Genomic DNA, 12,815 nt, shown 5'->3' on the forward strand with positions numbered 1-12,815 from the left:
TGGCACAGAAACAAGAACCGTGCCGGGGGAAATCTAGCAAAGCAGATACTTTCCTCACGGGGTTTCCGCAGGAGAAGTATAACACTACGGCACCTGAGAAACTACCGGCACAGCGGTGTCTGGGGAGAGCAGCAGACCTTCCCTCTGACCCCTGCTAGAGGCAGATCGGTCACGGCAGGGCAGGACCCAGAGGTTCTCCTCCTCCTCCTCCACAGAAAGCAGAACCCTCCTGACCAGCAACCGCTCCTCTCACCCCGCTCCGAGCACCTGACGGGTGACGCTGGCGTCCCCCAGCCAGGCCTCCCAGTGGGACCTCCCCACTTTTACAGGCGTGACCGGCCCCAGTAAACCCGGGCTCCTCCGTCCTCCCTCTCGCAACCCTGTCAGCAGCCAGCACGCCCTCGGAGCGAGCAGGGCTCACCCTCGCGGGGGCTCCCCCGAGCCGGGCGGGCACCGGGACAAAGCTGGGGTCTCACAGCGAGAGGCGAACGAGGAGGGCAATGGAAGCACCAGAGACCCGGCGGCAACCCCCTCACGCAGCGCCCCTCCCCCCAAGTCACCTCAGTCCGCTCCCGCCGCCAACGGCCCCGCGCCGCCGCTTCCCGCCTCCGCCGCGCACGTCACCGCGCACTAGGATCCGGGAGGGGAGGGGGGGAGCAGGGGCGCCGCCGCCGCCTATTGGCTGAGGGGGGAGAGGGGGCGGGGCGAAGGCGGGCGGGAGGCGGCACGTGAGGCGCACGTGGGGGGCGCGCGCCCCTCCTCCCCCCTCCCCCCTCCCGGTCCCCTCCCGGTTTCCCGCCTCTCGCCTCCTGTCAGGGGCCGCCCACGGGTCCCCTCAGCGCTCGGCGGCAGCCCCGAGACCCCTGCGAGGGGCTGGGGGGACCTGGCTGCCGCAGCCGCCCTCGTCCCTCGGGAGGAAGGCAGCGGCTGCTCAGCCAGCGACTCGTCCAGCTCCCGGGGCTGGGCGACACGCGTGGCCTCTGCAGGGACCCAACTTCAAAGCGTTTTACCCGAGCAGGGGCAAATCTGTTGAAGGGGAAGCACGCACGGAGCGCCTGCCGAGTTGTGTGGTGCTCCCTGTGCCCAAGAAGAGGCTTTGTGGGCTGCTCGCTCTCCCAAGTGTTCCCGGGGAGCCCCAAGGACGCCTTGTGTGGGGAATGAGCCCCAGCTCGACCGTGAGGTGGGGGCTGAGGAAGGGGCCTGGACAGAGACATCTCATTTTTCCCAGTCCATACCCTGGAGTGACAAGAGTTGGGTGAAAGGCTCAAACCCACACCCTTGCTTTGTGCCTTTCTCTAGGAAGACACAGGCACATGACGGACTGTGAGTCACTGGAACACGTCAGCAGCAAACAAACTCTAGTAACCTTTCAGTAGCTGCAATTTACAGCGTAGATGGGAAAGTATTGCTAAAATAAGAACTAAGCCACTAACTTTCGTGTCTTTTCCTTCTCTTCACGGCTTCAAAGCAGTGCTATGTATGCTACGTGTGCAGATATACCTCAAAAGGTTGTCCCAAACCAAGGTACAAAATATGCTGAGGTATTTCAAAGTTTCTGTCACATTCCACCTTACTGTTAGTACAAAAAAAAATGTTTTGGCCAATGCATACCCATGAAATGCTTTTTTAAACCTGTGACTGCTGGAACTATTAAGCTATTTTAAAGAATCCTTGGGGACTCTGAGCAGAGCCACTGAGTGAGAGTCTGAAAGATTTAGTATGCAGTGGTCCCACCACCCATCTTTCATGCCATTTAATAGGAAAAATGTTGTAAAAAATGAAAAAGCAAAAAATCCTTTCACTGCTGCAATGCAAATACCAGCATGGATGATAGCACTGGGAACTTTAACAAAACTGAGCCCATTTTTATCAACTCATTTTTAGCACAAGGCTTCTTAGAGATACTCTAAGGCTATCCGTGACCACTGGTGCCCTCATGCTGAAAACGCTGTGCTAGCTTTTTACACAGAAGTGTCTTGTGGTGCCAGCATGACCTGGGTGGATGAGTGGAAAAGAAGAAAAAAAAAAAACTCTCAAAGTTTGCTAAAGATAAAAAAATTGTTGATGAAACTGTTCCATCAAATCAGTAAAACCCCAACTCCAGACGGTAGGAAAATGAGATCCCTTTAGCAAAAAGAAAAGTGCACCTAACTTTCAGAGCTAGTCAACTTGCTTTTCTTACTCTGCCTCAAAGGGATAGGTGCCACCGTATTTTAACACCTCTTGAAAAATCTCTAAGGCCAAAGAAGCACGGTGTGGTGGGCACTTCTGGTCACTCAGCCGTTCCCTAAAAGCGCTGTTTGACAACATACCCTTCCTTTCGTTCTGAGTGCGTTTCCAGGCAGCTCGCCCAAGGTGAAAAGCAAAGCAGCTCCCCTTGTTACGTATCTTCCCATCCTTTAAAAAAATAGAAAAAGCCATTGCCACCTGTTTTTTGCCACTCATGCCTATCTTCTGTTGTTGTCTTCACAGGTCCAACCCGCTGTATTGTTTCATCATTTACTATGCTTGTCAGTAAGCTGCTTCTTGATTTTCTCGAGTGTTTTCCATTAATCCTGCTGGTTGCATTGCTCAAAGGCTGCCTAACCACAACCGTTTCTGAGCATCCCTGGATGAATCATGGCGTGGTTGCCCCCATTTGTTGGCATGGCAGCTGGTGTCCCTGACACTCCAACCCTTTACTTATGCTTACTTGCTTCTGATGTTAATCCACACGTGCTGCCCAGGGTGGACAAATACATCCGCGTGGTGACTGCTGGGGTCTGTGAGCATGGCTGGTGCTTACCGTGAGTTATGGCGAGACGGGTACAGTCAGGGAGCTGAGGCAGAGGGCTGAGGTCGTTGCAGCCCCTCTAGAAAACCCGTGCCCAGCCCTGTTCCTTTCCATCTTTCTCAGCGCTGTTGCAGCACAGATGTGATTAACGCTGACTATTCCTTATTCTGTATAACTGCTTTATTTACTATTTTAGTCAGCCCAGGTACTAAGTATCTGTGGCTGTTTCTGATGCTGGCATTTATTGCCTCTAATTTTGACTGGAATCAGTAATTCCTTTAAAACTTCTATCTAGGCTTTAAATACAGTCACCTGGAAGCCTCAATACTCTCACATATTTCAGTGAAGTGTAGTATTTCCTAGAATGTGCTGTTTACATGTATGGTTTATAATTTCCCAATATGCATGCCCCATAGCAACATCCTACTGTATAAATGAAAGCGCTCCCTCAAGTGGTAGAAAATGGTGCTACACGTTACACTTTTTAAATGTTGATTTTTTTCCTTTAAAAAAAAAAAACACAGCAAAATGAGAGTAAAGTTAGACCCATAAGGTAACGCCTATTTTAAGTACAGCAATGAATGAGCTTTTGTTTTTGCACAACCAGAAAAACAAAATGGTGCTGATGTAAGACTGAGGCCAAAACTCAATCAGGCAAGTGCTGCAGTTAAAAGAAAAAAAAAAAAAGAGGCCTTTAAGAAACTGTAGAGGACTTCAGCCTGATCTGATAATGCATGACTGAATTTTGGCAAGAAAACCTAACACTGGCTCCAGCAGACATCACATCGCTGAGGATGCCTGAAGTGTTTGTAAATCATAAAGACTGCTTTTAAAACCTCCAGTACAACTTTTCACAGTTCCTGCTATCATCATGTCAAGATTTTGTGCATAATTACCCTTGTTCCTCTTTACTTTGTATGCGGCCTTGAGAGTTTTCAAAATATTTGGAAAAAGAGATTCAGATTAGCACACTTCTGAGAAAAGACAAGCAGCAGGAATTAAACTCAGACTCCAGCAAACAATTCCTCGTGCAGCTACTTTCCAAGCAATGAAGTTGCTGTTTTTGCTGGCAGTTGAAACAGTCAAAGAAACAATCACATCTCTCTCGGCAGAGGGCAGTGGTTTCCTTGCTTGTGGTATCACACCACTTTTTGCTACTGAGCTGAAATCATCCTTTAAAAAAAAAAGCAAAGCCCTACTGCCTGGCAGCAGCAGGGTGCTGGATTTCTCTGCAAGCTCCGAAATTCAGGTGCTGAGCTTCTTGCTACAACCATATGCTTCTGTGAAACTTGCATTGTTTTCTGAGAGGCAAATCATTTTTCCTTTCCCTACCATTTTAAAGTAATAGGATTATTCTTGCCAGCTGGGCTGGTATTATAGTTTTGTTTGTTTGTTTGCTTGTTTAAATTGAGGGGGTTCTTTCTTCAGTATAGTTAAAAAGGAGAAGATCCTTCTAATCTGACATCAAATCATGAAAGGTATTGAATCTGTATAGGTATAACCACTGTTTAACCCTGCCAAGCTGAACTGTTTTTCTGCTACTGCTCTTTACCTTCTGTAACATCCCAGCTTTCTCTTTCTGTTAGGCTCAGAAACAATTTCATCTGGGTCCCAACCACATTATATATGATAATCACTCTCCGCGTGACATAAGCTCAAACCAATCTCAGATTTATTTTGCAGCATATGCTGCTGCTTATTAAAATTGCATGAAAGTATTGAACTGCCTCAGTGAGAGGGGCTCTGAAGTCATTTCAGCAGGAACACACCGCATTAAATGTGCAGTCAGCCCTGGAAGAGTGACTTCAGAGTTTAGTTCCAGAACAAACAGGCCTAGCTACTGGTATTGACTCTTCTGCTTCTAAGGGCCTTCTAAATATTTTTGTGGAAACACAGTGCTGAATTTGGCCACTGTCTCCTTCCTGTTCTTCCACCAGCAACTCTACATGCTCCTTGTGACTCCACAGACTGCCAGCTGTGTGGCACAGCTGGGACCCTTCCTTGGGAAGGTAAGACACAGTAGGTGGAAGAGGGGATGCTTCACACCTATTTTAATGACTGCTCACTCTGTACGTCATTTGTCCCATACTGTAGCTGTGGTGGACCTCTTGGCATGTTGTGTGGCACTGCTCTGGAGGGAGATGGCAGGGTATGTTCTGCCCCTGGCTGGAGGGGTTAACAGCTCCAGGGGTTGATTTTTGATCCTTTCAGACACCTCCATGCATAAACCTGTCAGACATTCTAAGTTTGGTCTTTAGTTCTGGTGTTCATTTCCAAAGGGGGATTTAGTGACAGATTAAAGGTAAGGAGAAAGCAAAAAAGAAAGAGGAAACGAACAACAAATAGATACCAGGAAAAAAAAAGGGGGAGGATGCAAATGTCACGTGGTATAATCCTGAAAGATGATTCTGGCCTTGCTGTGTCCTCTTTGTGGTGTTTTTTCTGAACCAAAGGCAGCCCAACACCATCTCCCAGAAGCAGCTAAGCATTTCTCTACCATAGAAAGGATGAGAGCTGAGGAGGAATTAGCATGACCTGTCATTAAAATCCATTGGTTAGCCAGTTTGGACCAGAAATCTCTTCCTCTCAATACTTCATAATAATTTGTTTCCTTTCTCTGTTTCCTAGGTAAAAATGAAGCACTCTGCTCTCCCCATAGCTGCTAAGATGCTTAGCTGGACAAAATAGCATAAGTCAGTATTTTCTACCATTTCCTTGCCTCCCATTTATTTGTAACAGTATAAAAGCACTGACTGTTGGTGAACGTGGAAGAGAATTGGTGCTTTTGTAATGACTGAGCCAGGGGAATTCCCAGGACAGGCATGTGAAGGTAAAAATCACAAAGTCCTACCTATTCTGTATGTTGCAAAGCCCATGTTATAGGGACTAATAACTTTCTGTGTGCAGTAAGCAACATTTTCATTTTCTGATGTGGGAGACTTCCATGGCTTTCCCCACCCCTCAGTTTCAGAAACAACAGCAAGTTTTCAGGGCAGGGCTTTGATATGCAAACCATAATATAATTTTTTGGTACTCTTTTAGACTGTCTTCAAAAATAACATTATGAGGCTGTGGAAAAAGTGTGGGGAAAAAACGTTGAGCTGCTATGGTGTGATCAGATCAGCTGGGTCTTCTCTTTGAGTGAATATGAGATCCCTGGGGTCATCAAGGAGAGATCTTACAGAGAAATGTCACTTAGCCACTGTGCTGGCTACTTAAAGAAACTCTGTGGGGAACACCATGGAGAAGACTAGGAGATTCAGAATGGCAGCTAAGATCAAAATGCCAAGTGGTTGGTCTTTATAGCAAAAGCCTTCCCCCCAAAGTAGCAAAGCTATGACATATTTCTTGGAGGAGAAGATTGACTTTCCATTGTAAACTGAGAAAGAAAATGGATTTTCAGCTTTCAGCATGAGGCATTTCCTCTTTTCCATTTTGTTTTAATCTCTGCAGAGATAGATGACATCTACTGAAAGTAGTCCCAAGCAGGAGACATTTCTAAATCCGCCCAACCAGCTCTTTGGCTGTTTCCATAGTGATGATGCAGCCAGGCCTGCTGCTCTCCCTTCTGCAAGAACCTTTTCCAAGCCTGATGAGGACAGAGAACACCATGCATTTGTGGCTCCCCTGCCAAAACCTTCCCTCTTCTCTGCTCAAGGCCATTCCCATTTCTTCCTTTTTGCTTCTCCCTGACTTTGGAAATACCTGGCCAGAGAGGGAACCTATCCACATGTTCTCTTCACTGCCTGCCTGATCAGGGAAAGGAGGGAGTGCTGCGGGTTATACAACTTGAGAGACTGGAGAGGGCAGTACTTTCCAAGTTTCCAAGCTGCCTTGGAAAGAAGTTTGGGGTGATGGTAAGGGAGAACAGTGTAGGGGCCAGGAGCAGAAACAAAGCAGAAAGAAAGAAAATCCAGATTTCTGTCTAGTCTCCCAGAAGAATTGGACTGAAACTTGGCATCTCTGGCCATAGCAACAAGTAGAGCAGTAAAGAATGTACAGACTTGGTACAATGCAGTGCTTTTTGAAGGAGATGACAAGCGTGAAGGAACACTTCCAAAACCCTGAATTCAGATAGATCCATGTCACAGCTGAGTCTCTGGCAGCTCTCAACAGAATTTCACTGAAAGTGAAAAAAAAAAAAAGAAAGAAAGAAAAAACAGTCGGAGTTACAAAGCTGAAAGAGGAGCTTTAGCTATCAGCTGACGACCAGCAAAAATAGGAGATTATAATGAATCTATACTGGGAGGTGAAACAATCTGCAGGGTTTGCTGCTGCAGTTGATCGGCATTGGGCTGAGTTGATGTGGTTACAAGAACATCTTTGTGCTCAGCAATATTCCGTTGTTGGCCTAGTGCCTTGAGGCTTGCATGCTTTGGAAATATGGATGAGGAGATGAAAACTTGAGTTTGTTTAAAGGATTTAAATCTGAAGATGGCAGGCCCAGGAGAGGGATTCTGAGCTCAAGCATGTAGGTCATGCAAGAGAGGTCTTGTCTTCACTAGCAAGTTAATATGAAATATAGCAAAAGTGTTCCTGTTAGTTCAACCCTTGCCCCCACACACGAAAAAGTCCCCTCGTTGCATAAAGTGGCTGGAGAAACACTAATCAACAAACCAAGCAGAGAACAGGGTAAACCTTGAGTGAGTTCGGTTCATCCTTTGCTACTGCCATTTCTCTACAGTATGGACCCACGTTAGAACCACTGAGACAGTCAGCAGCGCTTACTACCCACAGCTTTTCCACTTGTGTTTTCCTCACTGTCTGCCAGCTCCTTGCTTCCAATTTATGAGCTTATTCACCTAGTTGCAAAATGCTTCCAGCACCCGCAATAGCAACCACCCATCTTCAGCGCGGAAGTCTGTGCTTTATTATTTTGAAAATGTGCCTCAGAAGACCTCATTTCACTGTTGCCTGCTGATCCAGCACCAAGTTATGGGAGAATCACTGGTGTGATGCTACTGTAGTCTGTGATTTTAGGGGGAAGGATCCAGGCTGAGAGCTTTCTGGAGGTATTCCAAATGAGCTGTCATGAGAAGAGAATCCAATACACAAGACCTCAGTGCTGAGGGAAAATCAGAGGGTTTCATGTACTCAGAGAAAAAGTGTAGAACTATAAATGTTAACTCAGTAACTCCCCAGGAATGAGCATGTGCCATGCTGGGACTGAATACATCATTAGCAAATCCCCAAGGCCAGCTCTCTATTTCAGACTGCACTGTATAACAACTCCAGGGAACGTACAGACACAGAGGATGCTGATAATTTCACAGTTACTGCTTCCCTGTGAGGCAGAAAATAGAAGTGCTCTGAAGCTCTTTCTCAGGAACACAAAAGTAATGTTTTCCAGAGCCATCAAAAGCTGGAGAATATAGGTGTGTTCTCGGCAGACCGGGAGAAAAGGAAACAAAATAGCCTGCCCTCACTGCAAAAGGAGCCACTCAGCTGATCAGGCAAGCTTCCTGGGCTGAAGCTATAGAACTGTTCCCTTGCAGAAGAAATACTGAGGGATGTAAAGTTGGCTTAAGTAAACAGAAATCTCAGGGTCATGTGCAATCCACGGTGGATTCATGCTATATCAGCGTCTCCCCTGGCAGCACGGACTGTTAATGCACGTCATACGTCTGCCCTTATCACAAGCAGCCCCTGGGAAAAACTTTGAGACAGATCACTCAAGGTAATTTTGTAGTGTGACTACATCCTGAGAAAGAAGAGACAAAAAGGGAAAGGCAGACAGCAGACAGCCAGGCAGTCTCTAGCATGCTGAGGTCAAATTCCCCTTTCTGTCACTCTTGAGTATGAGAAAGTTGAGGATGACACAGATAGGTAACAGACACACTCCCATCTCTGCTGGCAGAGACGGACAAGGCAGCAGGCAGACTTAAACATACACTCGTGTGAGCACAGCGATATAATCTCTGACTATCAGAAAGAAGATGCCCGGGTTTCAGTCTTAAATGTCTCAACTTCTCTGCATAGTTCCCATTGCACAGTAAATATCTCAGCTGTATGAAATGTGCTGTCGGCTCTAGGGAGGTATTATTTCAGGTTGGCTGCAGCTGGGAGTACAGAGCATGACTTCAGGCCTCATTAGGTGCACACTTGACAAGTTTTCTGAGCAAACGTAAATGGAAGAAAGGTTTTCTTAAGAAGACAAGGCTTGTACAGTCGTCCTGTGCATGTGGTGAAGGGAGTGTCTGTCTGTCAGCCCCATCTGTCTTTTACCTCCAGTAACTTTCAAACCTGTTGGCTAATCTTACACAAATCAGATGGAGAAGTAGAGGTTCCAGAAATATTTAGTTCCTACGAGTTGAGGCTGGTTAGAGGACAGTCTTCATTAATGCTCTGAATGGAGGAAACATGTAGATGAAGAAGAATTTAAGTTGGCAGGGGTCACTGGAGCTCATCTAGGCTGGTCTTCTGCTCAAAGCGCAGCTAGCTTCAAAATTAGATCAGGTTGTTCAGGACCTCATTTTGGAGACCTCCAAGGTGTCAGACAGTCCACCCTGGACCTCAACACAAATGCACAGAGTGCAACTCCCTTGGCTCTGCTGCGCAGGCCTCAGCAAACTACTTTTCCCCTCTTTTAAAGAGGGCTTGGAAGTGGCAGCCGAAGGCAAAGTCTGCAGTGATCCCCCACACCAGGCAGCCCACAGGACTCAGCTTATGTTAAATATATTTAACCAGCAGCTAGTTACTTAATTTTGGCATTCTGTGTTAGTTAATGATTAAAAGTACAAAGGTCAAACTCAGAGACACAAGGCTTTGTATATCTCATTATTTGCTTTACCAGAAGCTACAAGGGAAGGAGCGCGGCTCTGTGTGAGTGGGAACTACAGGCTACATATCCAGCCTGACAAGCTAATGAGAACAAGTCATTCATTAACAGAAGACTTGCTGCTAGGCAAACACACACAGCTGGTATGGGAGAAGAATTTGGATGTGAAATGAGACAGTGTAGTTGTTTTTTTATAAGACATTTCCTACTTCAGCAAGTTTACAGTCTAAATAGAGACCACACAAAACACATTAAGAGCCTGATCAGAGAAAGATTAGGGCTTATGTATTTTCTGAGAGGCTTGGTAATGAGCGGAGAGGCAGAATTTGCAAAGAGAATGGAAATATTTGCATGTTTAACAGAAGGAACAAGTTTTAAACTTAAGTGAGATTTGATTACAAATGTATATGCTGATCTCTTGGGTACTATTCTGTTCTGCGCACTCACACAAAGAAACACATTTGCAGAAACATCTTTAAAAAGCCTGGTGCTTTCTCCTGCTTCATTTCTACAATTACATTTTTCTTTGGTTAGTTTCACATTACTGAGCACTTTTTAAAGAAACAACATTCAATTTGAAAACTAAAAAATTGACATATTTAATTCTGTATTACAATATGAGGCAGGAACACTGTGTCATTTGAAAGACACAGTAATTGCGTGCAATTCTTGCATAATTAAATAAAAAAGCCTGCCAAGGAGTAATCTACCAGGTCTTTGTCAAATTAAACAGTAACAATACTTGAGACTGAACTTTCACTTTAAGAAGTGATTTAATTATTTAGGACCATTGTATAGAGCATGGCATCAGTCATGGCCGGGGCACATGGGCATTTACCAAAGCAGTCCAGAGCAAGGTTGGATCCATGCCACCCTGAATTTGTAACAGAGAACACCAATCCTGCAAGAAGTTGTACACTTAGGTTTCCTGACAAGACCAGAGACTAAATTCAGAAATGTGTACGATTCAATACCGGGAGTGCAATCACAGAGAGATTAATTATTTTAACAAGGGCAACATTGCAATGTTTGGTTTTCAGTATGATTTAGAAAAGCGCAGTGAAGGTGCTGGGAACTCTGGCTGGCAAAGTGTCCTGAGCATGAGTGACAACCAGAGGGGGCAAGAAAGAAGACAGCGGTGAAGGAAGCGTGAGGGGAAATCAGCATGTGAAGCAAAGAGCATGGAGAGGAATCACTGATAAGTCTTAATTCCATCTTATTTTAACCGCACATCTTAGAAAACCAAGATAAGATTTTTTTTTCCCTAGCTAATGTAGCCTTTATTTTGTTTTGGACTACTATTGTGCTTTGCTGACTCTAATTTAAATATAGTACAGTAGTCATCAGAGGAATCTACGGTGGGATGAGTTCGGTCTTAGGGGCATTGATGGAGATACAGTAAGCATTGCACTCTGAAGCATTTGCTATCCTTTAGCTAAATGTCAGCTCTTTGGCTACAAACTTCTCAGTGAGAAAAGAGCAAAAACAAAAAACAAAAAACAAAAAGCTTCCATCTGCAGACTAGAGATCTTTCACTATCCAGTGAGCAAGTAAGACTTCAAATTAAGAACCAAAAGAATTAGGCTCCTTAACACGAATTAAGGCAATGCTGAAAGTCTGGTGGCAAAATACTGCTATTGACCGTCCTGCAGACAAATGCCTAAAGGCCTGAATCATCACCAACACTGTCAAGGGACCTCGTATAGCCTCAGCAAATGTACTTTATCAGTAGACACACTGTGCAAGTTGAGTACTAGTTTGCAATTGCCAGCAGGTGCAGAGACTTGTCATCATTTTCTGTTTGGTAGAGACATCATTTTCCAGAGAAAAGGGAAAAAAAACACCATTCTTAATGTTCTTATTAGCATACCCCTCTACAACCTCTCATGCCTTAAACAGATGCTTGGGAAGGGTGGTGCAGCTGTAGCACTCACACAAATATATACCAGTCAGGAAAACAGTTACTGAAGAAGTCCTATAAGTTGCTTTTTCCATGTCCCCCCACCTCTAGCTCTGCTCCGATGGAGGCCACGAAAAGGTTAAGGGTATACGATGATGGGAATAGTTCATGCACAACCTCAGAGTAGTTAATATGTTCCAGTGCACAGTTAATAGATATACACACAATGACCAGCCACACTGTTAGGATCCTGTGAGGGTGGTTAGTTGGACAGTATTCCTAATGCAAAAACAGAATGGATGTGTTTGTAGAGTTTTATTTTAACTACCTTGGAAGAAAAGAACAGTTAGTTACTAACAGAAGAAATTTCATCTGTTAAGGGCTGCACGTGAACCTTTTGTACTGTTGGGCAAAATCTGTTAGAAAGCTGCACTTCCTGAGAAAGCTTTTATGTTTGTAGCTGCTCATTGAACAGGCCTGCAAGTACTTCAAGCAATCTTGCATGCACTGTGCATACATTCTAATTTAAATCACAGTAATGATTAAGAATAACTTTTAAAACAACACTGAAATGCTACCTATTGTGCCACGAAAGATCTCTGTGGATGGTGTATGTTAAGAGCTGTCAGTGACAGATGACAGGATGAGCGAATGTCAGAAATTACATTCTCCTTGTAAATGGCTCAGCACTTAACAAGCTTTCAGTGTTTATTGCAGGGTAACTAACTTCGTGTCACAAAGCCTTTATCAGATCTTAAAATCTTTCATTCTCTTTTTAATGTCTTTCCCTAGAACCCTTTTGTTCTGGCTCAGAGGTGGCTGCCTGCTGTTCGCACAGCTGAAGGCTGGGTGTTACAGGTAGCTGAGCGGCCATGCCGGGGCCATCTAGTGGACATCACACTCTGCCTGTGCAGATATCCCAGGTGAGTTACAGCTGTCCTGATTTCCATGATTTGTTCTGGTATTGTAGTAAAAGCGCAATAATCTTGACGTGGGAAGCACAGGTATCCTTTACTCTTGAGGACTCTCCAAATGCCTAGGGTCAGGCCCCTGCTGTCCTAGGCAATTCACAAATACCTCAACTAATACTGGTCATATCCTAAATACAGGCCAAACGTTTAAAATACATCTGTTCTTCTGTGCAGCTTTGATACACTGAAGGTGTCTGAGCTGGAAGAAGAGCAAAGATTACCCCTAGAATTAATTTTCAAGCCACCAATACAGTAATGCTAGTTAATTTTTCCCAAGTTACAAACAAAAACTGCCCAGTTGACTCAACACTCAGGCCCAGGAGTCTCCAATTTATCCACAGGCTTCTTCTGCCACAGAACCCACACTTCAGGCGAATGACAGCTGTGAGTTCA

At 45.2% G+C, this 12,815-nt stretch overlaps 1 protein-coding gene across 9 annotated transcripts in view; it reads right to left on the reverse strand.

Annotated features, from left to right (window-relative positions):
- SOAT1 (sterol O-acyltransferase 1) overlaps positions 1 to 655 on the reverse strand; it is a 29,281-nt gene extending 28,626 nt beyond the window's left edge. For 2 of the 9 annotated variants that reach the window (XM_040564978.1, XM_040564976.1), the window contains exon 1: positions 94 to 274. The gene's annotated coding sequence lies outside the window, so the exon portion shown is untranslated. Of the gene's footprint in view, positions 1 to 93; positions 275 to 421 lie in introns of those variants that run through there. The other 7 variants (XM_040564977.1, XM_040564972.1, XM_040564981.1 and 4 more) reach the window with 7 other exon arrangements.
- Positions 656 to 12,815: the final 12,160 nt, after the last annotated feature.

Source organism: Cygnus olor, chromosome 8, assembly GCF_009769625.2.
Source record: "Cygnus olor isolate bCygOlo1 chromosome 8, bCygOlo1.pri.v2, whole genome shotgun sequence".
NCBI classification, from domain to species: domain Eukaryota; kingdom Metazoa; phylum Chordata; class Aves; order Anseriformes; family Anatidae; genus Cygnus; species Cygnus olor.